At 39.5% G+C, this 24,722-nt stretch overlaps 1 protein-coding gene across 1 annotated transcript in view; it reads right to left on the bottom strand.

Moving 5' to 3' along the window:
* The window catches only part of LOC102687632 (mannosyl-oligosaccharide 1,2-alpha-mannosidase IA), a 213,800-nt gene that overhangs the window by 26,624 nt on the left and 162,454 nt on the right, over positions 1–24,722 (bottom strand). The window lies entirely within an intron of this gene.

The following is a 24,722-nucleotide window of genomic DNA, read 5'->3' as shown; positions in this document are numbered from 1 at the left end:
TGTGCTTAAATGGGCTCAGTGTACTGTCTATACACATGTGAACTGCTTTTGGCAAGCCAGGAAGGCAGTTCAAAGCTATATAGCCACATGCACTTACTGTAGGAAGTGTCAAAAGTAAATTCTGCCCTCATTACTCCAGCCTTCATAGCAGACAAGCCAAATGCAGTACAAATACAATAAGAGCCAAAACAGCCAACCAACCCTTTGGTTCACTACACAGGAGCAATGTGTTTCTCCCAGCACGCCCCATTTCTCCACAAACTTCTTCTGTGAGTAAAAGAATTGCAAAATCATCAAACTACACTGTAAAGTGGAGAGAAAAAAAAGGGCCGTCTCACATCCACACCAATCACTTGTGAGACTGAGGACAATGGTAAAAGCCACAGTGACAGGGGGTGAAGACTGCAACGTCTGGATCATGACTTCTACAGTAGATCCCAGCCTCTCCTGGCCCCTTGGAAACCCCTGTAATGTACACAGCCACCTGCTGAAAACATATCGGTGGCTCTGGATTTATTCACATCAAATAGACGCAGGGTCTATTAAGATTGTGTATTCAATTAAAGAAGAGATGAAAATCCAAAAGTGGCATGAAGATTTTTTCCATCCCCATCCCCTGGCATCCCATATCCAGGAACAGTTAATGCAATACACCTTTGATATCCCATCTCCCACAGCTCGGCTAAATTGAACATTACATGTTGGAGCGGAGGTCTTCCTGTGGATTGAGAGGAAGGAGAGGAAGTCCTCAAGAGAGAGCCTGGATTTCGGCAGTTATTAATTACTGGGGTTTACTGAATGTTACCTGGAAAATAAGAACTCGCAGACACGTCAAAACCAAAATATCCACATGGCTCACTACGTCAGATTCCTGTCTGTCTGGGAGGTAAGTGTCCAAGAAACATCCAGGAGTTCAATTTATACGTCTGCTTGAGTCATCTGCTACTGTACATGTGAAATCTTGTAGGTAGTTTAGTTGAACTGTAAGAAGCACGTACAGTATTATGAAAAGAGGACTAAACATCCTCACACCACCACTATACAGTAAAAACAGAACCAGAGAGCGAAGGACACATCATCCAAATAGACAGAATGCCTCCAGGCTAAAAGTGACAAATATTTCATATTCAGTTTAATCCCCTGCATATGACTGTGATATGTGGCTCAATTGTTTTAATCAGCATTCTTATACTTCATATCAGAAATTCATATGCAATTCATGGAATGGAATTATGAGAAGGACAGCTATTATTTAAAGTGTTGGGTAATTGAATAGCACAAAAACAAAAGAAAAAAAGAGAAAAGCAAATGAGAAATTGTCTTAGACTGGAATCCCAAAGCCACAGCAGAGTATGTTCTGTATCCTGAAATATCAAAGCCATATCTTGTTGCCAATATGCTAGAAGGGTTTTGAACAGTTTGTATCTTGTGTAGAGCCTTAGGCACACAGTAACTGCCCTGGAGACTTGTACTGGCATTATTCGAAGATACTGTGTGACATTTTTTTTCTGTAGATCAAAAATAATGACCTACAAGTTCAGTTATTCACCATTAAGTATAATGCTACTCTTAAACAATAAAAGCGCAGATCATTAAACACATACAGTACCAAGACTACTTCATATTCATTCAGGACACAGTAGAACGACGAATGAGATCTGAAATGCAGTTTTGCCTGGTGAATAAAAATAATCAAATAAGCAACAGGATTTACATATCAGACTACATTAAATTCCTCTATCTACAGTGCATTCCTTTTTTAACTAAGGGATTAAATCCATTAGAGTTAGTGACACCCATTAAATTGTTCATATTAGGAGAAAATTGAAAATAATGTTTCCTAATATTTCTAACACTAAATTAACACGCCCTTTATAACGGTCTTTTAATTATTTTGAATGTGAAGAATGCGTTTTGCGTCACAGTTAAAAACAGCAAATTGCAATATATGGAAATACAGCCTACTGTACTTAATGTTTATTTGCAAAAGTGATCTCTCTCAAAGGGAATAGATGCAGTAAAGCTAGCAGAAGTAAATATGAGATCTGGAAGAAATATTTTCACTAACCAATGCAGAGAGTACCTTGAAGCTGCCAATTGGCATTTAAATAGGTCAAAGTTCTCCCACAATTGAAGGACAAAAAAACCAACAACCTTTACACAGTGTTGAACAAAGTGTGACTTTTACATGCAAAACACTGGATCCTGTACTGGCTTGTACTGGAGGAGCAGCACCCCTACTCTTGAAAGTATAATTATACCTAAAATATATTTTTTACTTATATTTTTTTTTGTTTAAAAGCTGATTTATTAAGCCTTGCTCTCTCTAACACTTGGAGGTTGGAAAGAAACAAAGATGTCTGAAGGAGTGTAACCTTTAAGAATGAATAAAGTCACATCCTTCCAGTATTTTTATACTGTTTTGGAGCCATGTAAACATAAGATGAATTCTGGTTTGTCTTATAGTTTACAGCCTTGTGTAGTAAAATGTGCTGTGTTTCTTTTTTAAACTTTTTTTTATTTAATGACAAAAGGATTTACAAACAAAACATATAAAAAGTAAAATAATTTACCATATTCATCTTTTATTTTAGTTATACTATGTTTTTATATAACTATTTACATTATTCTAGCACAGATTGCTTGGTGTTGCTGGGTTTCAATATGACTGCCCTTCTAAAACCTTGTGAAATCTAATCACAAGGCTTCATCCTAATTAAAGTACATAATTGTTTCATAACCACTCAGCACTGACTGTAGCTTTGTGCAGACCATTCAGTGTCTCCTCAAAAGTCATTCTTCTATCACATACCTCAAGGTCAGAATTCAAGTTCTGTAAGTTTTCTGCCTGTAGATTTGAACTTTCCTGGTGAGTGCATTTGTACAGCAGGAATGAATATTTTGCGCCACAGTTCAATACCAGACTCAAGGCTTTCACAAACAGAAGAGAAATAAAGCAACAAACAGTGCTCTTTCAAGGCAATTTCTGTTCAAAGCCTGTCATCTCTGCAACAGGAACTCATTGCGAAAAAGAATTGCAGAGTGTCCCTGTTCCAAGCCGGATATATATATATATTTATATAAAAATCGGCTTCTCCAGCCCCCTTGTCTTTGAAAGACATCATTAAAATGCCTCACATTTCAAAGTGTGCCAGTCTGACTCTCTCCCAACTCCCCCTCATCCAGCCACACAGACACACCATGGCAACAACCCATCTGGACCATCCACTGCACAGCTCCCTTCCAGCATTTCGGACAACCCTGTCATCTCTGGAGAATTCAATGTGAAGTAACTAGATCCACTGTCATGAGTAAGACATAACCTTTAGGCCCAGGAATCAGTTGACAAGATTATTCTCTCAGAATGCTCCTGGGGAGAACAGAGCGCTTTTAAGGTTTATGAAAAACATAATGAGTACTGCATACAGTACTTCTATTCAAATGACTGTTGCTTGTCAAGTATCTGTAACACCATAAGCTTTACACCATATTAATGTTTAGATCTTGTGAAGATCTCCATAACGCTTGAGGTTTCCGGTAATACTTGTAAACAATATACAGCCATTTTATTAATGAGGTTCTAAACACTGGTCCAGACTATAGAACAGAATTAGGGTTAGTTACCCACATCACATTAATAAACAGTAGAGGTTGGTTATTCTCAAGATTCTGTTTATCTATTAATACTTCATGAATTTCTATATTTATAAAGCTTCTATAAATGCCCATTGCAATTCTTTAATCTAAAAACTGTTATGAAGTGCTCAAAGCATTTCCCTTCCCTAATCCTGCCAATAAACAAATATACTGTAAAATAAAATACTGTTTATGCTCAAACAAACAAACTGTGTCCAGATGTTGATTTACATTTAAGCACAGTTCTGTCCAAAGTGATGAAGACCCACTTCACAGTTGTACACATCATGTACAGTATCTGTAAACTGGGATCCTGGATTCTAATAAGACATACTGTATATGTGAAACGCTAAAGTTAATACATGGTTCCATTAACAAGACATCTGCAACAGCAACCAGAAATCATTCTGGTTTAAAGGTGGAAAGAGTGTCAGACTGCATCTTTTTACATTAAAGCCCACACAAGCCATATGAGACCAGCTGGTCCAAAGCAAATATTAAGCAAATGTCTCTGCTTCAAGTCTAAGCTCAACCTTTGATTGGCATGTCACCCCAAGTAAGTCTACCAAGTCTACCAGCATCTGCATTTGGCACTGCACACTACGCAGGGCAAAGGACCAGCTACAGCTGCCTTTGTGTCTGCTTCCTTTCAAGCTCAGCATTGTGATTCCAACATTATCTCTGTGGCATGCCTCCTTATTTCAGCAGGATCGGGTCCTGAAAGCAACAGAAGCTTGAAAGCTCAACACTTATTGACATTTCTGTTACAAAATATAAGACAAGAGAACCTTACTTTAATCACAAGAGAACAACAGCAATGGCAGAAAGACACAATTGCATTAAAAGATGATCATGTGCGAGTGCATGAATGATATTGCTCTGATCAACATGACAGCTCACATTCATTTCTATCCCTTATTTTTCATTGAGCAGAGGAAACACACTCTGCATTATTTATGGTAGGTGCCGTGGCTCTGTAGATACAACCACACAAAAAGCAGATTCAATTTGTTAAATACGACAACGTTCAAGTCATTTTGGGGGCAAGTCTAGATCTTGTCCTTTACTTTTTGCTCATAAAAAAAACTCTGCGGCTGGTTCTGCATTAAGTACTTAACATTTAAACAATTTAAATGACATTCACCTCAAATACTTTCATTTCTATTCAGCTCTGTGAAACCTGACATACTTTTTTCTCAGCTATGGTGTAAGCAGTGCTTCACAGTTCATTGACTATATATAATATGGTCTTCAGATCTGTTTATGTTTGTTATTTATGATGTAATTATAAATGCTTTTCTTCTATGTCATCCTCTGCATTCAACTTTGAGGTCCCATTCTATTCCTGGCTAATTAGCATTGCCAGCTGAGCGTACTTCGGAGAAGTTGTCAGGTTAAACGGGATTGCTGCTGGTTAGCCTACACGGACAGATTGACATTTAAAACCGCAATTTTCACACATGGATAAAATCTGCAGAGTCCCGGTTTTGCCGTGAAATTAACTCCACGCACTGTGCAAAATATAAAGGAAAAATGGAAATATCCAAAAGATTTCCCAGAGCCATTCTAAAGCAGTTTTCAACAGTTTTGCATCCTATTTCATACTTTGCAAGTACTCAATCAATTGAAGGCTCATCTTCCCACTAAGATCACTGAACATTTCCCTAAAATTATGAGCAGCAAGTGTCTGTTAGGGATATTTTACACTTGGCAGCTATTTCGAAGCAGCACACGGCATCAATAATTACTTGAAATTAATTGCAAGCAATGATTCTTAACAACACTTGTAATTAATGGCTGCTGATATTGCAGGTAATTTGATAGTCTTACAGGATTTTCTTGAAAAAATGAAGAAATGATGATGGTTTTCACTTATTGATTGGTATTGATATGCCATGGTGAGAGTTCTGGACTCATAACTAGAAGGTGTTTAACAAAAGCTGCAAACTAACAAGTCAATTCCAGCTGTATTTGTACGAGACATACTGTATGACTGGTAGATCTTATCACTGACTGAGTCAAGGCAGAAGAGGCAGGCTGGGATGCATTCTAAAAAACAACGCATACGTGAACAACGGGTTTCTAATTTGTGCCATTTTGTTAATACAATGAGGTCCTTAAAATCAGATTAGCTGCTATTTTAGAATCTAATTAAGTCTGGCAATAAATCTTCCTAAACAAGACAGCTAGCCTGCGATTCTTCATTTTTCTTAAAATGTGCAAAAAACCTATAGCAAAATCACATCTTCAGAACTATGGGCTATGCACACATCATAAGAGAAACCTTATATTTCAATATATATTTTTAGAAATCTACATGTCTTTTAAAAGATGTTGTCTAATGAGACTCTTTAATAAGTTTTGAATTGCAGTTGAGTTCAAATTATGTCACTTTGGTGTTTCACAGGAGCAACCTTTCTCAGTGGTGAAGCATTAAAAAATAGCTACAGTATAAGCTCAGGTGTTAACAAGGTTCCTCGTTATTAAGACAGTTAAAGCGTGCTTTTCACGTAGATTAAGATCTCATTTTATTTTCTATAAGCAGTTTAGCACATAGGCATTTTGGTTCCTGGGATTTAGCCTTAGCCAGCACAGTACTTGCTACTTTTGCCGATAAGAAATCTCTTTAATAAGACAGGGAATGTAGGCAACTTAATGTGACTGGCTTATTAATTACTAGCAGGCAGACAGGCAAGAAATAAAGGCTCAAAGATAAAGATCCTACACGCAAGCCACAATATTGGCGTTTTAATAGCCTTTGTAGACAATATTGTCCTGAACAAAACTTTCTTAAAGTGAGACTTCCAAGGAAGACTACACAAATGTTTGGAATTGTTGGTTGTCACTGGACAGACATCCCATAGTAGAATTCTGATGTGCAGACTTGGAATATAGATACCAAAACACAAGGAGCATTCACATGCAAATGGCCAATGTAGGCCTGTTGTTGGGTATAAGCACAGAGACACATATTTTGACGGAAAAATTGGAAATGGCCCTGCACATAAATGGCACTCCAAGCTATTTAACAAGATAAGAGAAAAGCCCAAACACAATGGAACAGCTACCCTGGAAGAGAATCAATATGTCAAAGGGAATCAAAGCGCTACAGATCAGATTTGGGTTATCGTGTTCAGCCAGTGTCTTTTTCTAGGTCCGTTGGCACAAAAGCTGTAAATGGTTATTAAATAAAACCAAACACCCCCCCCCCACCACCTTCTCTATTCCCATCCAAATCCTAAAATCTCAATAAAGCATGAGGCCTGGAAAGAAAGCTTTTTTCCCCAAAATCCCTCCTGCTCCCCCAAAGTACCTCCAACACTTTTTTCCCCCCCATAAACTTTCTTTCAAGAACAGAATCTCTCTGGGTGTCTCATCACGGATGCTGCCGTCTTGTCTTGTCAAACGGTTTTTTTTCAAGTTCTCCGTACGTACCCCTTACAAGCCACGGCCCTGAAATAATTTCTTCGACAAAAAGAGTAAAAAAAATAGGCTCTCCTTCTTTCTCCTTTTACATCAAACCTCCCCACTGCCCAGAACAGAACATCCTCCTGACAGCCGTGTGAAGTAGAGGCAGTGACAGTATCACGCCTGTGACATCTACAGTGGACCACATGACTATGGGAAACAGTAAAAGCTGAAATATGGAAATTGATGGCGGCAACTCTTTTTGGTGAGCACACCTAGCCGCATCGAGTTTAAATTGGACATAACAGCAGGGGTCACAAGAGGCTCTGCTTACAAAAACTAAGAGGAAAAAACAGAAATATAAAACTCCAACAGCACAGCAGTCAGACCAATGTCTGGTTCTATGAGCTACAGGCTTTGGCAGAAATGTTAGCAAGGAGGCAGAAAATCAATATATTTAAAACCTTCTTACCTTTTATGCGTCTGCCTTTGTAAATTTACTCAGAATGAGGTCTGAAATATCCAGCACCTGGTATAAGGTTATTCAAGAGCCTGCAGCTTGTAAAATCTTGAAATCGATCCTACTTCTGGGTAATGAGAGCATTAGACATTTCCATTTTTAAATGCATAGGTAAAGCTCAGTTTCTCTTAAAAGCCTGGCCAAAATCTCAGAGCGAACAAGTTGCACATTTTTGAGCTGTGGAACATTTGTGCTACTGTTGCACTGTATCAGAGGCATAGTGCTTATCAACAAGCTCCCTAATTATTTGGAAAGAAATAAACTTTATAGTTATACTGTATACAGGTATAAGGCTAATGGCCTTACTGCCCCAAACTAAAATTATATAACACAGTTCCAGAGGACAACCTCTTCAGTTTCAGATGAGATCACATTTTTCACGTCAGTAAGACTGAGTGATTTCCTATTTTGGAAGTAGACTGATTTTGCTCAGAAGAAAGGTGACTTAGCAGTAGGATATGAAAGACCAGGATGCCAGCGAGCATCACGGGAATTTCCTGTCAAGTTTCTGCAGCAACACCTGCACTCTGAACTGGATAACTTTCCCTGTGTGTGAGCCTGTACTAAGCCAAATCCTACTTGGAGAAGCTAATCACCATAGTATACTGTACAGTAGGACCAAGGCGACAGAATATATCCACTTGTGGCTCAAGTTGATGTACAATCCTTATGAAAGCCTTGTTAATCATCATGATCATCATCTAGGCCATCCAGGTAATCTTTGATGTGTAGTTTTGAATGTGTGTTCCCCATGAAAAAAGGAATTCAAAATCTATACCGCTGGTTCCTTTTAGGTCTGAATCTTTTCCTACAGTTTACTGAGTGTAACTAACTGAAACACCAGAGAAACTTTGAGCTAGTACGCATCTCCTTTGAAAAGCATGCTGAAACCAGAAAAGTAAGGCATTAGTGCTATCTACTAATCCTTGAGCAAAGCAAATGGGTCTCATCTACTTTCTTTTCCCTTAGGGCATCTGAGATGCTAATGTCACGGTATATTGTCTAAGTAGCTCAGACCTACACCATAAAAAAACCCTGTTACGCGTCACTGACTTGCTTATTCTTGGATCTGTGTAAAAAAAAAACGTACCTGTTACCTGAACCAACAGCCATTACGTACTGCAAATATGTTTGAATTTGTGGTTTCAGTTGACTATGCAATACTTTTCACAAAGTTTCTGCCTTCCATTCTGGAATCCACTGTATCCCTCAGCCACATCAACATGATCAACACTCTTGTAGTCAACATTCTCCAGCAGGATAAGCTGCATCTGCCCCTGTGCCACATTCGAATGGACATTTATTTCCACAAGAGATTACACAGAGCTCTGCCATGTGTGTTATCTGCAAACTGTGCCTTAACAGCCAACAGCACAGCAATGTTTAAAGTCACATTAGCTCCATTCTGCACTGCTGGCTCCTCTTTCCTCGGATAATCCCTCTGACCAGCGCATACAGCACGCCAGTTCTGGGTCTACTTCATTAGAACGACAAATCAGAATAGCGACAAAGCATCGGAATGACCCTCAGACACACAATTTACAGGGCATCATTGATTACCAAGCCGAATAACCCACACATTATTGTGCCCTTCAGCTGTATTGGGCTTATTAAGCGCAGAAACAACCTAGAAAGGAGATTTCTGTCTTACAGTCATAAATATTTCAGTAACAGTGAATTCTCTTCATCTCCATCAGGTAACTCAATTATTGTTGGGTAGCAGCATTTGAAAGAGCGTTTCATATTTAATCAGGGGAAGCCAAGTGCTAGACTGTGAAGCTCAGCAATATTTCCACAAAGCATGGCTTAGTGGAATGCACTGGATCACACTGGATCATACTGGATCATGGTCAAGCTCTAGACACTATGTGAAAGTGAGACATTTTTCACCGGGGTTTAAAAAGGATTTTTAAATGCCTTCAGGGCTAAACTGCCACATGAGTAACATATGGATTTTGGTGATGACTCATTTCTTTCTTTATTTTTGAACAAGAGACATTTAATACTCTCCTGGAATGGAAAGATCATCTCTGAAGGCAAAATGTCAGCATCCATGTACCTTATATTACAAGAGCAAACCTTTGATGTTAATTAAATGTTACTTTGCATGCCTTCTCCTGAATCATGCCAACCTTGAAGCTTCAATATGCATATTGCTAAAGAAATTTAGGAATTAGTACTGTACAACATGTATTGATGGAAAATATCCCACGACACATGACTCTTCACGATTAATTTAACATCACCAAGGTACCTATTCAATTCGATACCCACTGATTTAGTCTGCACTTACAATGTGCATTTTGGATTTTCATTTGATATTTACCATCTGCCTTTTTGAAAATTTGGAAACATACTGCATCTCGCCAGTTTTGAAACCACAGATAAGCCAGTGGTCTCACTGCTGCAGTCCTTATGTGAGCACAGGAGGAACGTGGCACCCCTAAAATACACAACGATTGACTTATCCGCCATTTCTTATTCATATTTTATTTTGCTGATGCTTTTATTGAAATCAACTTACATTTGTAGCCCTTCAAACAGGTGAGCATGTCAATGTGAATATGTTCTGCAAGGGTACAACAGCAGTGTGTCACCTGGGACTCAAACCCACAACCTTCCAGTTACATGTCCACTACCCTGACCACTGCTCCACACTGCTGCCCTGTTACAACCCACTGAGCCCCACAGGGTGCCACAGTCAGAGCTGGCACCAAAGCCTGTTCTGGCTTTCTCCTGGCAAGTCCTATTGTCTGCAGTATGGTAAGCAGAGGACATTGTGACTGACTCAAGCTCACTCAGTCCCAGCTGTGCCCTGACATTCCCACCCCACTTCCTGGTGAGTCCTGGTCACCGTTGGCTATCAGTACAGCCTAAGCCTGAATTACTGTAGAGCAAGGCTCCCCTTCAACTTCAAACAAGCACCATGACTGAAAACCACCAGCCATCAATTTAGGTGCTGAGCCAACAGTTCCTAGTTCCTTAAACTAGAGAGAAAAGCTTTTACTTGCAGTTAATGGTTTTCCTGGTCTGTAGCTTCAGGAACCTTTGATGATGATGACAATGCAAAGAAAATTCAATTTGTTTTTGTAAAAAAAAAAGGCATTGATGCTGGTCAAAACACTACATCTAAAAAATTCTTCACCCATTTGCCTATTAATAATAGTCATTAAGTACTATAGATGAGTTTAATGAAGGCTAATTACAGCTTCAAGTGGATTTGGGTCTGAAAAACTGAAATCTGAAAATCCAGAATACCACATACTGCACATTGCATTGTTAGTGTTAAGTCACATGATTCTACTGTATCTCTGTACAAGCTTCTTTAGTTCATATTTTAAACCTCACTACAAGTAAACATTTAAACATTTAAAATTTTCATTAATGGTACTGTTGCTTACATACAGTACAGTACATCCCTGTTACCTGCTGTAATGAATTTAACACCTGCATACTAAATATTTACAGAGCAGCCTGAGATGTAAACCTAACCCCATACAGTTGCTAAAGTTTACCACAGACACCTTAGTTCCTAATTTTTTAGTTCACTACAACACTTATGAATAAGAGCTCATTGAAATAGAAGATATACCACTGACATATGGGGAACTAACTATATTAGACTAAAAAAACTACTGGTTCGGGATACCTTTGCTTTCTGTTTTTGACAATTAGCATTTTGTGGCATGTTTGCGTTTCTAGCTCTTCGATTAGTAGAGCAGAAGAAATGGTTGATGGGGTTTAAAATTGCTCTGCTCTAGTGCAACAGCAGGCCCTGGGTTTTCATTAACCTTTCATCAGTAACACTGAGATTCAAACAGGATCATGTCCTCTGTCCACTCTCTCCCATTGATTTGCAGTGTGGACAGACACATCGCCTAGTTCCATATGTGGCAAGCTGAGTTAAAACAGAGTATATCCAGTATTTTCGGGTGCCGTTTGACCTTGAAAACCTTCTTTCTTAGAGCCTGAGGTAAAATTAGTCTTCAGGTCCTTTTATTTTCATAATCTGATGGGTGGTCATATTTACCTTCACAGCATCCTACTCTGCTAAGAAATCAGCTCCAGCAAGGCTGCCAAAAATGGAAACTGCAGGCGATATAATTAATACTGCCACTCAAGTACGAATTATTTCTTCCTTATTAACAGGAGTAAAATCATAAAATGAAAAACAAGACATATCTTAACATGGGTGTATTGTGGTTATGCTGTAAAAAAATTCCTCAGTAAAAGCAATGACCTTAAAGGTGTATATTACAGTATACTGTATAACATTACGAAAACACTAAAACTCTTCAAAACAAATACATTTCACAACAGTTCAAAGCACAGCAAAGCAAGTCGGGTTGCTCTTCCCCAACCCTTCAAAGTCTCACCACCTCTATACCCTTTAAGGAAGAGGCCTGTCACTGCAGGCGATATAATTAATACTGCCACTCAAGTACGAATTATTTCTTCCTTATTAACAGGAGTAAAATCATAAAATGAAAAACAAGACATATCTTAACATGGGTGTATTGTGGTTATGCTGTAAAAAAATTCCTCAGTAAAAGCAATGACCTTAAAGGTGTATATTACAGTATACTGTATAACATTACGAAAACACTAAAACTCTTCAAAACAAATACATTTCACAACAGTTCAAAGCACAGCAAAGCAAGTCGGGTTGCTCTTCCCCAACCCTTCAAAGTCTCACCACCTCTATACCCTTTAAGGAAGAGGCCTGTCACTGTAAACCACAACACAACAGACTGAAAAACACACAGGATCCTGTAACCAAGCACTGATGTCTGGAAGATGAATTGTAGTTACTGTATTCCCTTGACAAGGCAGAGTTATGCGAAGATGCCACAGCTTCTCTATATTTGGAAGGTGTTATTATTAATGGGTCTGTAAATGGATATAATATAGCCTAATGCTAATAAATTACTGTGAAGTTCAAGACATTAAGTGACAGTACTGTTCTGTATGAAAATCTATACAGATGTGTACAGTACCTGGCTTACAGAAGTGAATCTACAATTGTAACAGCTTATCTGTGGTATGGTGACCAAAACTAAACATGGTATTTATACAGCATTCGAGAGGAGGTGTATGAAAAGGCAAACTTTTTTTTTTACAATTGTTTCTCAGTTACTTTATTGTTGGCATCTGGTAATTAGGAAACTGCTTCATACAAAGCAATTACTGTAGTTCTGTGCTGTGTGCTAATGTGTGACAGGTATAGGAGTGGTTACAAGTAGTGTGAAGACTGTGCGCTTGGGGGCAGATCTGGGTGAGAATGTCGAGCTGTGTGCAAGGAAGACTGGTTAGTAAGTAGTGGCTAGCATTTCTTTTCCTTCCTTGCTTTGTTTGAATTGTGGGTTCTGTTTAAGGAACTAAGTTAAAATCTGTTTTCTTTGTTTGAGGACTTAGTCAAAACCAAAGATTGTTTTTTGGGGGGATTTCTACGCAGGGCCTGAATTGTGAATTTTTCCAGTAATAAAGACTCAGATCTTTATTTTGTCCTTAATTCTTAATATTGGATATTGTATCTTAATTCCCCGAAACCAATGCTGGACTGTCAAAGGACTTACTCATCAGTTGTGGATCTTAAGCATAACTTCCTCCTCGATTTAAACTCCACACTTATTGCTCTTTACTCAAACATGCCATTTGCTTTTTTTATTTCTTTCCCACATTGTCTTAATGAGCACACAGGAAAAAAAGCACATAAGCGCCCATTTCTATTTGGTCTGTAACTCCCCTCAGCTCAGCTCCTATGTAATACAGTATGCGTAGTGTACAGACATGCCCTACTACCAGTGTGGATCAGGAGTTTGTAGATAGGAGCTCAAAACTACAAGTAATATTCCTAAATATAAATGAGTACTTACTATTGCATTGTAAAGCTTGAGGATAATTTCTTTTTATATCAATTTCAAACATTACTGTGTCTGTCTGTGTATAGTAAACCAGTCTAATAAGTACAGTATACTTGTAGGCTGTATGTTGTAAATCCTATAGGTTTTCTATTCTATTCAGCTGGAGGTTTCCTGTCGTTAACCTTGATTCCAAGGAACTGCAGAACTCTGTTCATTACTGGGCATGTGCAAGCATTGGTACGAAGCAAACCAATTTAATTGGCTGCACTTAACTATAAGCCTTCATTGTTCTGGCACCCAGTTCTGTTTACAGGGACACTTACAGTACTGTAGGTACTCCTCTGCAGGGAGTTTCTTCTCACTGAGTGTTACTTGATTTTTTTAACACTTGTGCAGGTCACTTTCTTCATCGTACACACTGAAACATGACAGCATACACAGAAACCTTATAGTTGACTATACTGAACGTAGACCACAGGCAATCACATGCTATGCCTCGTCAGTATTTCTTATGATTGATTCCCTGCTTTGACTTTGCTCCAAATACAGTACCAGCTGCAGCATTATTGTGCCTATTTTTAATTGTTTTAATGATACCATTCTTTGTCAAAGCACTATGGAACTGATAGTTCTTTACCCTAATTTCTTAATGTCATTATGTCCCACAGCTTCTCATTGTAAATTATGAGAAAGAATAGCCTTTAGTCTCCTGTGTGTTACAGAAAATGACACTTGTGCTTCTGTGAATCATAAATGGCCTCTTGTCAGTAATGCAATATGTTTATCTCAGCAGTCAGTAAAACGACTTAAAAAGCAAAGTGCTTTTCCCTATTTTCAGATGATGTGTGCTGTGTATGTGGATAAAAGATGCAGAAAAATGCTCTACACCTACAGTATAGCAATTACATGACTTACTGTAGGCATTTAGCACTTTATTGTCAATCAGAGAGCCTGAGGTCTGGACCTTAAGGATACTGAGGGAATCTGTTTCCTGATGGGGATGATTCTGCCAGCAATGCAGTATACTGTACATCAAGTCACCAAGTCCACAGTAAAACACACTTCATAGCATAGAGAAACTGCACATTTTGCTATTGTGATCACGTCAAGCAACTCATGTGTCATGTAGATTAATTTCATTGTGTCTTAACGAGCTTGATCTCTGGCACAGATAACCAAAGGAAGAGCAAGTCTTCTCTCAAGCTGAATTTCCGTAGAAATGGAAACACGGGACGTTTGCCATATATGGCTCATGAGGGCACTAAACAGAAACCCATTATGAGTTAAACGAGTACTGACACTAAAAAAAAAAAGAGAAAACCAAGCAGGGCAAGTTCTGCACTGCGCATGAATAATTGAACTCACTAACATGGGGATCCACAGACCCCCTGATGTAAGTCAAGCAGTGAGCACTGGGTAGAGACACCGGACACTGACAAGAACACTTGGTTGAACTTGACAGAGCTTTGCATTTAGAGAAGCTATTGCATTCCGGATTCCATCATGTTAAATCTGCTGATGTATTCATACATAGAGAACGGTCGATCTGCATGATTTCCATACTTCTCGAAGGTATGAAACTGGAGTTTCACTGAAGTGCCGCTCTTCTGCTGCCACTGCAATTTGCACATTCTTTGGAGTCGCCCAGCCCTGCTTCGTGCCCTAAGCTTGGCTTGCAGACTTTTTACAGGACATAGATGCAGTACATAGCCGTCCTCATTTGGGCATGCGGTGATTGCCCCATGGCGAGTTCAGGAGGTTGCAATTAAAGCAAGCATCATGTTCTTTCTCCAGCCCCCCTTTTGAAGCAAGCCTCTCATGAAGACATCACCTCCACAACCAGATCTGTGGCAGGCACTGACTTTGCTTTGACTGACAATGCTGACCATACAGCATCTTTGCTTGGTATCGGCAAATGCACTGTGAGCACATTGCCAGTTTCAGAAAGTCCAAAGGGTATGTGCTTCCATCGCAGGTCTAGGTTACATGGAGAAATTCGCCTAAAGCCCAGGCAGTCAGCATGTCACCTCCAGGGCCAGTAAGTGCTCAAACTCAAACGCCGCAAGCCGATTTTATTCCTGTCACAGTGCATTATCCACAAAAGCTTTGGTATTGCTATGATGCAGCTGTTTTATTCATATAAATTTACCAGCGAAGAAACATCAGACAGGCTAATAATAAAAAGAGGCTATTTGCACCCTCTTATTTGGTTGTTCTAGATTATTGATCCATGAATCTCATTGTGCTGTTTTTTAGAGGATACTATAGAGTCAGCTTCAACAATAAATGCCACCTTGAGTATAAAAGATACTGCTGTCTTAAATATGCCAGTGCTTAACACTTCCTTTTCATTGCTGATCTAAAATTGCAGTAATCCTGGCTTACTTTGTCTCTACCTTTCAGAATTTTGAAAACTAAAATCAAAAGTCTTAGTCTCTCATATTCACAACTATGAAAATTCAGTTAAACAGGTGTTTATAATAGGTATAATGGATTACAGATGCCCTGGAAGAAACAGGTTCTTAGTCATATCCATCTTGCAAACCCTAGTCCTCAGAGCCTGCTACCCCATCCTGTGTCTTAGCCAGCCTTTAGAAACATTTCCCTTGAGTCACATATACATCCAAGCTTTAATCCATGGGAAGACAACCACATAGCATGCTTTCATTTTCAGCACGGATGCAGAGGCTCACCTGAAAAAGTAGAATGGTTTGACTCCAATTAGGCCTGAGGTGTCCTGACAAGACTACCAGTGAAAAAAATCCCTGAGGGAATGCGATGGCACTGTGCCTGGATAAGGACATTGCCTATGTGGGATGTGAAGCAATGACTGCTGGGAAGACAGGTTACTGTATATACAGTACACCCAATCAACCTTGTTCTGATTCTTCAGTAGCTGCTAATCAATCCCCAGTCTTAGTTAACTCTTTCGCAAATAAATCCCACCATTGTCTAAACCTGACAAAGAAGGAAGGGCAAGTACAAAGAGCTGCAAGCTGTATATAAATAACATTTGTCATTAAACACACAAATAAGAAATAAAAATACACTTTCCTCACTATGTAATTAATAATAGCTATTATCCAATGTCAAACTCCTGCGCTAAAATCACCTAATTATAATTGCTTATAAACTGTTTAGCAGTATAGTAATTTTCAAATTGTTATGGTGTTTATCAGTTTTATTACTAAATTAATATGCATTTCAATGAGTGTTTCATTAGGTCAGCATAACGAGATAATTATGCAGCCCACACACCCACCCACGTGTGAAATGAAGAGATGAAACTGATGAAGACAGAGATGGCTGCATTTGAGGGCCAATCCCCCAGCTCCAGCAGAAGATACTGCTGAGAAGCGATAGGCAGTGATTTCTACATTCTGCCACCTTACATTCCTATCTGCCTGCAGGAAACAGAAATGCAATAATCCATTTGTTGTAGTTCATGCTTCACTTCAGTAGTTCAATTATAGTTATGCTCTTGACAAACCCCACAAAGCACAGGCCAGGATGTCTCCTGCTTCCCATCAAGAGGGGTTTTGAAATCAAGCTCTGCTTCACTTGACCATGTCTCTCTGTGTTTTCACCCCAGTGTGGACAGTTCCACTCCACCTGGCTCTGGTACCGTTATCCAGATGAGCAAAACAAAGTAAAAAACCTCCTCTCGTTTAAGCACTTGCTTAAGCTCTTAAAACAGCCCAGTAAGTACTAGTGCATGACAGAGCAGTGGAGGCTCTCTCAGCACTATCCTGGGTTTCACTGCTGTGTGTAGACAGTCACTGCAGTGAGATCCTACCCCCATGATGCAGCAGTCCTGATCAACAATGTGCTTTGATGGACCAGTGGAGCTTTTGAGAATCACTTGAAGAAGGCCAAACAGACAAAATGACCCTGGTAGAGTCTACAGTTGAAACTCAGTTGTTGCATCAGTCAGCTACTACATGTACAGTAATAATCCTGTACAGCTGAAGGGTACACACTGCCTTAACGTATTCAAGAGGAGCTCTCAACTTAGGGGGACCAAGAAAAAACCCTTTTAAACCATTCATTAAAAGCCCTAGCTTAAACCTGACAAAATCAAAATATGACAGCAATTTAGAATATCCTATTTTATACATATTAAATGTATTTCAACAGGCCCATTGTAAGCCTTGTTCGAGAACTTTTGTCAATTCATTGCAAAAGTTCCATATTAAGAAATTGAAATTTTAGAGTAACCACTCAGGTTGTCACTAAGTGTTCCCCAAACCTTGACATTTTGGTCATCGTTTGCCTGGATGAATTGAATGTTCAATAAATGTAGGGTCATTGTTAGCCAAGGGCTCATTGCTGTGGTTTAGCAAACATTTGTAATGTTTAATAAAAAATAACAATACTACTTTTCATTTGTGTTACATAATAACAGTTAAAAAAGCATGAAAAGGGACAGTACAGAAAAAATAATGAAAACAATAAAACCATCATTGACAAAGAAACACATTGATTTTCTTTGGCCAAACTTCTTAAATTTGCTAAGCATCCAGTTTGTGTTCCAGCCTAAGCAGGGAACACAAAAGCCTGGACTTTCACACCCATACTGTGAAGATATACGGGGAACAGTGCCATCATATGAGCTTGGAAAAAAATCCACCTGACACTATTACTCTTAAACTGATCTCACAGTAAGGAAAAACATTTGACTAGTTTATTTGACTAGTTCCTCGTCTTCCATGTTGCCATGGTTGCAGAAGCGGCCATCTTGCTTCACAAAAGTGAAAAGGACTTTAAACTGGGAGATAAGGACAAAAACACACAATATGGCCTCTCATCAGGAAAACGTTGGTGCTTGTGTATTTGATACACTACAAATAAGTTGGTGTATCATAAACAAATACAATGACCAGGCATACGAAAACTGCAGTTATACAACTCCAGGGAGTAAATAGAGCAAGCACAAACACAGCAGACTCTGGTAGCCTTGGCTCTGAATGTCATGCAAGACCTGACATGGACGCATGTGCAACAGGCTGATATACTTCCACTTATAGTCCAGTGACTATTCCTCATAATGTTATCCCCGCCTTTAAGGTTACTTCTGAGATGTTACAGAAGGTGTCTGTTTAAAATGAACTCTTGCCAGGTCAGGATTAATGACCGCAGGCCAGAGTCAGATTGAAATGGCTTGAAAATGTCTGTGACAACTCCTATAGGAGCCACCAGAGAGCCCATGTGGTTAATTTGTCTACATTCAACACAATTAACAATCTAGTACGGCTTTGGGCCTTGGGATATTTATGCTTTTTTATTAAAGCACACTCCTCAAGAGGCCTGTTCTTCAGCAGAGCGAAATGTCTCTGGCTATGGAGGTTTGTTCTTCAGTAGAGTGAAATTTCTCTCTTGCTGTAGAGGCCTGGTCTACAGCACATTGAAAAGGCTCTATTTTCCATTGTGTGGAACCTTGTCAAGGCCTGGACTGTGAGAAGAGGCTGTCATCACTGGGGCCACACTATATCCCCATTGGTCCTGCTTTTAAAATCTAAGAATGCAAAAGCAATGTTTCTGAACACTGTAAGTGAGTTTAACAAGATCTGAAGGACCCAAGAAAGGTCTGTGAACTGGTATTGGTCAAATATGTGGGGAATAACAATCCAGAGAAAACTACAGGGACCACTGTTAAAAACTGCATTTAACACTGCAAAAAAGACCACTGTTCCAGTTGAAAAAGTCCATGTTCAGCAACCAAATTAACAAGCAGCCTGAACAAGACTGTCACACACTGCGAGGTACAGGAAATTGACTATGGTTGGCAGCTTCAAAATGTGTTGATTGGGGTCTTTAATGTCTAGACAAGGGCTGACAAAGTCCACAGCAGTCATTGCTGCAGGCACAGTGCCGCACAGAAACCAGCTCCAGAGGACAAATCTATTTTAATACAGATAGCTTCGGTTCAAAGACTGATGGTTGCTTTTTCTCCCTACAGAAAGCAGGAGAAAAGTCTCCAAAATATGCTGTATGCTAAAGTATATTAATAAACAAGAACAGCATCTTACTTCCAATAGTTGCATATTTTAAGTCAAACAAAGCTCTTTGTAGTTCTTGACAATTGGACTGGACCTAATTTCAGTGCTGAAAAATAGTATTTCTGACCTACTCTTGATCCAAAGCAAAAATATTTTGCATATACTGTAGAATTGTTAAAAATACAACGTAAAAAAGGTACAAAGGCTAAAAGTGCTAAAATGCCAAGAGTTTTGTGGACTTTTTTGTACAGTATACTAAAGAGAAGTGAGCATGATGCTCTGGAACACTGTCAAAAACGTATTTCATTTAATTAGACCCACAGCTTTCAATGAGACAATCCTGACAAGCCCTCAGGAAAGGCTGGGAACAGGATCTCAGCTGGGAAAATCACAGCTAACCTACCTGCTGGGCTGCTCCTCTGTAGATAAAAAAGCCAGCCATCTGTGACACTGGACAGCAGGAGACTAGGAAGTGCCTACAGTGCATGTGACACCACGTTTCACAGAGTTATTTCATGCGACACACTTAGCTGTGCTGATCGATTCAGTCCCTGGAGTACCGTACACAGCTTTATTAATATTCTGTGTTGTGTATATATACTGTATAAAGAATGCCTACAGTATGCTACTTATGCATAAGGTGGGAACAGTTGTACAAATGCAACATTAAAAAAAGGATAGAGCATAAAATACCTATTAAACACTTTCAACAGGCCAAATAAGAGAATATTTCAAATTAAACCCCAAGACTGATCATGAAGCGAAAGGCAAAATAAAAAGAGATTAACCCGAATAAATCCCAAGTGCTCCATATCCCTTTCCTAAAAAATGTACTAACCTGAAATCTTTTCTAATAGGGCAGGTTTCAGAGATGGCAGCACTATGACTCCCCTCTGTCCTGATTGCTGAAACTATGTGCTGTTATGCCCGGTTTTACATTAAAAGACTTCAGCTTATTCCGAATGCAGCTCAAGGTTGGTGCGCCCCAACAGAATCCGCAGCACATCACCGTTAAGTGTTTGCATTGAATTGTAAGTTGGTTCACTGACCAGGGCCCTTTGTGTCCAAGAGCTGCTAATTCAACATTTCAAAGGATTCTTTGGAGAGAGGATGCCCAGCAAGCAAACAGCTATGGAGCTCTATGCAAATTTTTCAATTTAACGTCCCATTAGATGAAAGCACTTTAGAGCAATAGCTCACAGCCAGAGAGGGGGCTGCGTCTGCCAGATTTTCAGCTGAACAAATACAAAAACCCACAATTCTCACATCTGAATCATCTTATAACCCTGTGTTCATTCACCTTGCTCTACTGTACATGGCTATTAGAAACTGCACTCTTCTGCTAATGCCATCTGGCCTGCACTGAACTTTTTGCTCATAAACTGTTTGTGGTAGTTTCCCATTGGTTCCAGAGAGTAATAATAATAATTAATAATTCCTCACAATTATATAGCGCTTTTCTGGACACTCCACTCAAAGCGCTTTACAGGTAATGGGGACTCCCCTCCACCACCGCCAATGTGCAGCATCCACCTGGATGATGCGACGGCAGCCATAGTGCGCCAGAACGCTCACTGGAGCTCACTGGGAGGAGAGCAGAGTAATGTGACCAATTCATAGAGGGGGATTATTAGGAGGCCATGATTGGTAAGGGCCAATGGTAAATTTGGCCAGGACGACAGAGTTACACCCCTACTCTATTCGAGAAACGCCCTGGGATTTTTAATGACCACAGAGAGTCAGGACCTCGGTTTTACGTCTTATCCGAAATATGGCACCTGTTTACAGTATAGTGTTCCCTCACTATACTGGGGCATTAGGACCCACGTGGACCGCAGAGTGAGCGCCCCCTGCTGGCCCCACTAACACCTCTTCCAGCAGCAACCTTAGTTTTTCCCCAGGAGGTCTCCCATCCAGGTACTGACCAGGCTCACACCTGCTAAGCTTCAGTGGGCTGCCAGTCGTGAGTTGCAGGGTGATATGCTGCTGGCAGTACTCTCACAGAACCTTTCAATAAGAGCTAAATTCCACCTCTGAGCACCACAGCATAGTGCCCAGTTTATTGAATGCTCCCCAGATCTGTTGATTATTCCATTAAGTCTACTAGGGCTTTTCAGCCTCTGGGCCACTCACATTAGAACTGCTGAGACTTTAGATTCAAAACCAAGAACCAATATTTTTTTAATGCTTTATGCTTTTTTATACAAAACATGATTGTCTGTGGAGTGTGTTTCACTCATGGACATTCAAATTTTGCTTTTAATTATGTGCAGAGCTCCTAAATGGCTTGGATGGAAGGAGACAGTATAAAAAAAAAGTGATGCATCATACTGCCTAGAATCAAAAAGCATTGCATTCAGTTATATTCTAGTGCACTGTGCTGAATTTCATTTGCAAATAATTTATATTTGGCTGGGAAAAATAGCCTATAGGATGGATTGAAGATTATTTTGTTCCTTGTTGAAAATGAAAAAAACAAGAGACTTCCCAGCTGAGACCAATCAAATTACAGTAAATTGACAGGTTGAATGGGTTTGCTCACAAAACTGGAAGTCCAAACATTTTCATTGAGAACATTTGCAGGCAAACAACTGAGTACATGGGATGTTATTTGTTAATTGACTCTCTCTTGTGCACTGACTGCCTGTTCTTCAGGCACCTCCACAGACTATGCAAATGGGCTGCAAGTTTTCGTGAATATGAAAAAATCTGTTGTAGGGCTCTGAATATTTCATGCGCTACAAAGCTCTCTGTGGATCAAATTTTATTTAAATGACAAAAATAAGAAAGAATCTTTGTGCAATTGGGGTTTATGTTTATGTTTCTAGGAGCACATATTTCAACTGAAGAAATGTGCCTGGAGGCGTAAATTAGGAACATGCTTGATTTTCTGATGTGGGAATTAAACATGAAAAAGAAAACTAAAGGAAGGACTGCTGAGGTTCAACATGCCTAGTTTTCATGAAGTGCGAAAGAAATCCAATAGTTTAAGAAAGCAAGATTTGCAGGATACTGCCTCTGAATCGCAACAGTGTTCATATCTGTGCCAGTTGCCAAACTAATGCATATGTATAGTACCTTCCCAATACTGAGCTGAAAAAAGTGCTTGAATGTTTTATAACAGTCCTACTCCTAGAAAACACAGGGCAACATTCTTCCTTATGATTACAAAAGTAAATATCTTATAATCTGTCCTCCTCTTAAAAACTCTATTGAAATATTGTAGTCTTGACTCTTGTCACTGATTACCACAAAACTTTTTTCTGTCAAAACTGTGACAACTAAAGTCCCCAACTGCTCTTTAAAGTCTCAGTTGCTTAAGATGTCATAAAAAGAATTAAACTGGTCAAAACAAGGCTGAATTGGACCAATGTAGTCTCCTCTACAGGTCTAAGTCTGTTTACTAGTTAAAAGAAATACTGTATAGCATTCAGAATACAAAACAGAAGACGCCATTACACAAAGAGTGGCCGGAGTCTGTCATCATAAAATTACTTTCTTGTTGTCAGCATAAACACCCTCTCATCCTTTTTCTCCTCAAAGCCCCCACTAGTCCCCATAATATCACATGACATCCTAGCTCTGTATTTGGCAATTAATATTCATTGATATTGCAAAAAATCCCAAAACAACCACAACCAAAAATGGAACTGGCACCTTATTAAAGACATTCTTTCCGTGTCACTTCGTCTGTGCTAGCATGCTCATTCACCCTTGTTCCTTCTTGCTTTGCTAATTATCTCTTTTGCTTTATCTGCAGAGAACACCAACACAGAAAATCAGTGACACAGAGGTATTATGCACAAAGTTCAATTAGGTCTCTGAATGACTGACTGGCTTAGGTGTGCAATATCCTGTTTACAGGCCCCAGTAGTTTTTGCTTACCTGTCTTTTGAATAATAGCACACTGTCGTGCCTGCCATTCAAATCATTCAAAAGCAAAATGAGCCCAAGTTCAACGTCATGGCTAAATTGTATTGAAAGGAAGAACCCAAGCTTAATTTTAAGAGGCAGTCTTCATTAAGTCTCACATAATTATCTGTCCATTTCCATTCAGCTTACAGTACCAACATCCACCTGTATGGTTCTACACATCATTTCTTTTCTGGCTGTTCCAGACAGCAGTCTGGTTAACACCAGGCAGAACTGTACCACCCTTGTGCCAGATGTCCAGATTTTATTCCACAGGCCATTATCCCAGGTGATCAGCCAGCGATTTAACTTGGCAACAGAATACCCATTTCTAGCACAGCAGAAGCAGAGATGTAAGCTTACAGAGAAGAACAAAACATCTATAACAGAAGCACCGAGTTAAATATTTATCAAGAATTAGAAAAAGAGATGAATTTTGGAAAAGCCCAGTTTCCAAGTCATTAAAACCCCATATGATACCAGAGCATTATAACGATCTCTAAAATGCCTTTCAACCAGCTGTAGGAAAGAATCTTTATTGGACATAGGAAATGTAAGAGAATAGGGGATAACAACTTAAAGTTCGGCATAAAATATTCTATTCATTTTTTATAGTTTTGCTACAAAGCAGTGTATTCATTTTGAGCTGCTCGGTGTGACACGGGCTGACAGACTGAAGATTCAGAGACTCTGGAAGCAAGATGGAGATTGGGAGTAGATAGGACTGGGAGGCAAGTGCAACTCTCAGGCCAGATGCAGAAAGGGATGGCTGTGCTACCATGCATGATTACAGGCAGGGAACTGTATCCCTGGTCCAGTGCTTGAGAAGCAACTGGTTGCAGACAAAGCAGGTTCAGGATAGATGGGGAATCTTTCAGGCAGAGTATCGTCCTGAGACACACTTCAGTATTACTAAGCACATTACTTAAGTCAGGAGGTATCTCAATGACAGAGCACAGGATCAGTGGCAGAGCAGGGTTTAAATGTCATGAGCTTCATAGAATAAACACCCATTAATTGGATAGAAACAATTGGGACAATCGGCTTGAGAGAGTCCAAACAGCCCTGGGTGGAAGTCAACTCCTCGTGAAGATGCATATGGTTTCTGAGGATACAGAGAGCTGCGAGCTATGGTTTTCTTGGGCATAACGCAGTATCAAGGTATCTGAGGATCATAATAATCTTTCCAAAAAAGTATTAAACCTATCAATATTGTCTCCATGTCTGTATATTTAGTTATGGGTTTTTGATAAATGAACCATGACACTGGATCCAGTCATAATCAGTTCTGATATGCAAGCTAAAGACACAGAAATAATCTGTATACTGTAGATGGGTTATGAAATGCAGCTAGGTATTGAAAGGTTGAGACTGCCAATACCC

The sequence above is a fragment of the Lepisosteus oculatus genome, chromosome 11, assembly GCF_040954835.1.
Source record: "Lepisosteus oculatus isolate fLepOcu1 chromosome 11, fLepOcu1.hap2, whole genome shotgun sequence".
In the NCBI taxonomy this organism is placed as follows: domain Eukaryota; kingdom Metazoa; phylum Chordata; class Actinopteri; order Semionotiformes; family Lepisosteidae; genus Lepisosteus; species Lepisosteus oculatus.
The sequence above is the reverse complement of the archived record's forward strand: the minus strand, read 5'-3'. Positions and strand labels throughout refer to the sequence as shown.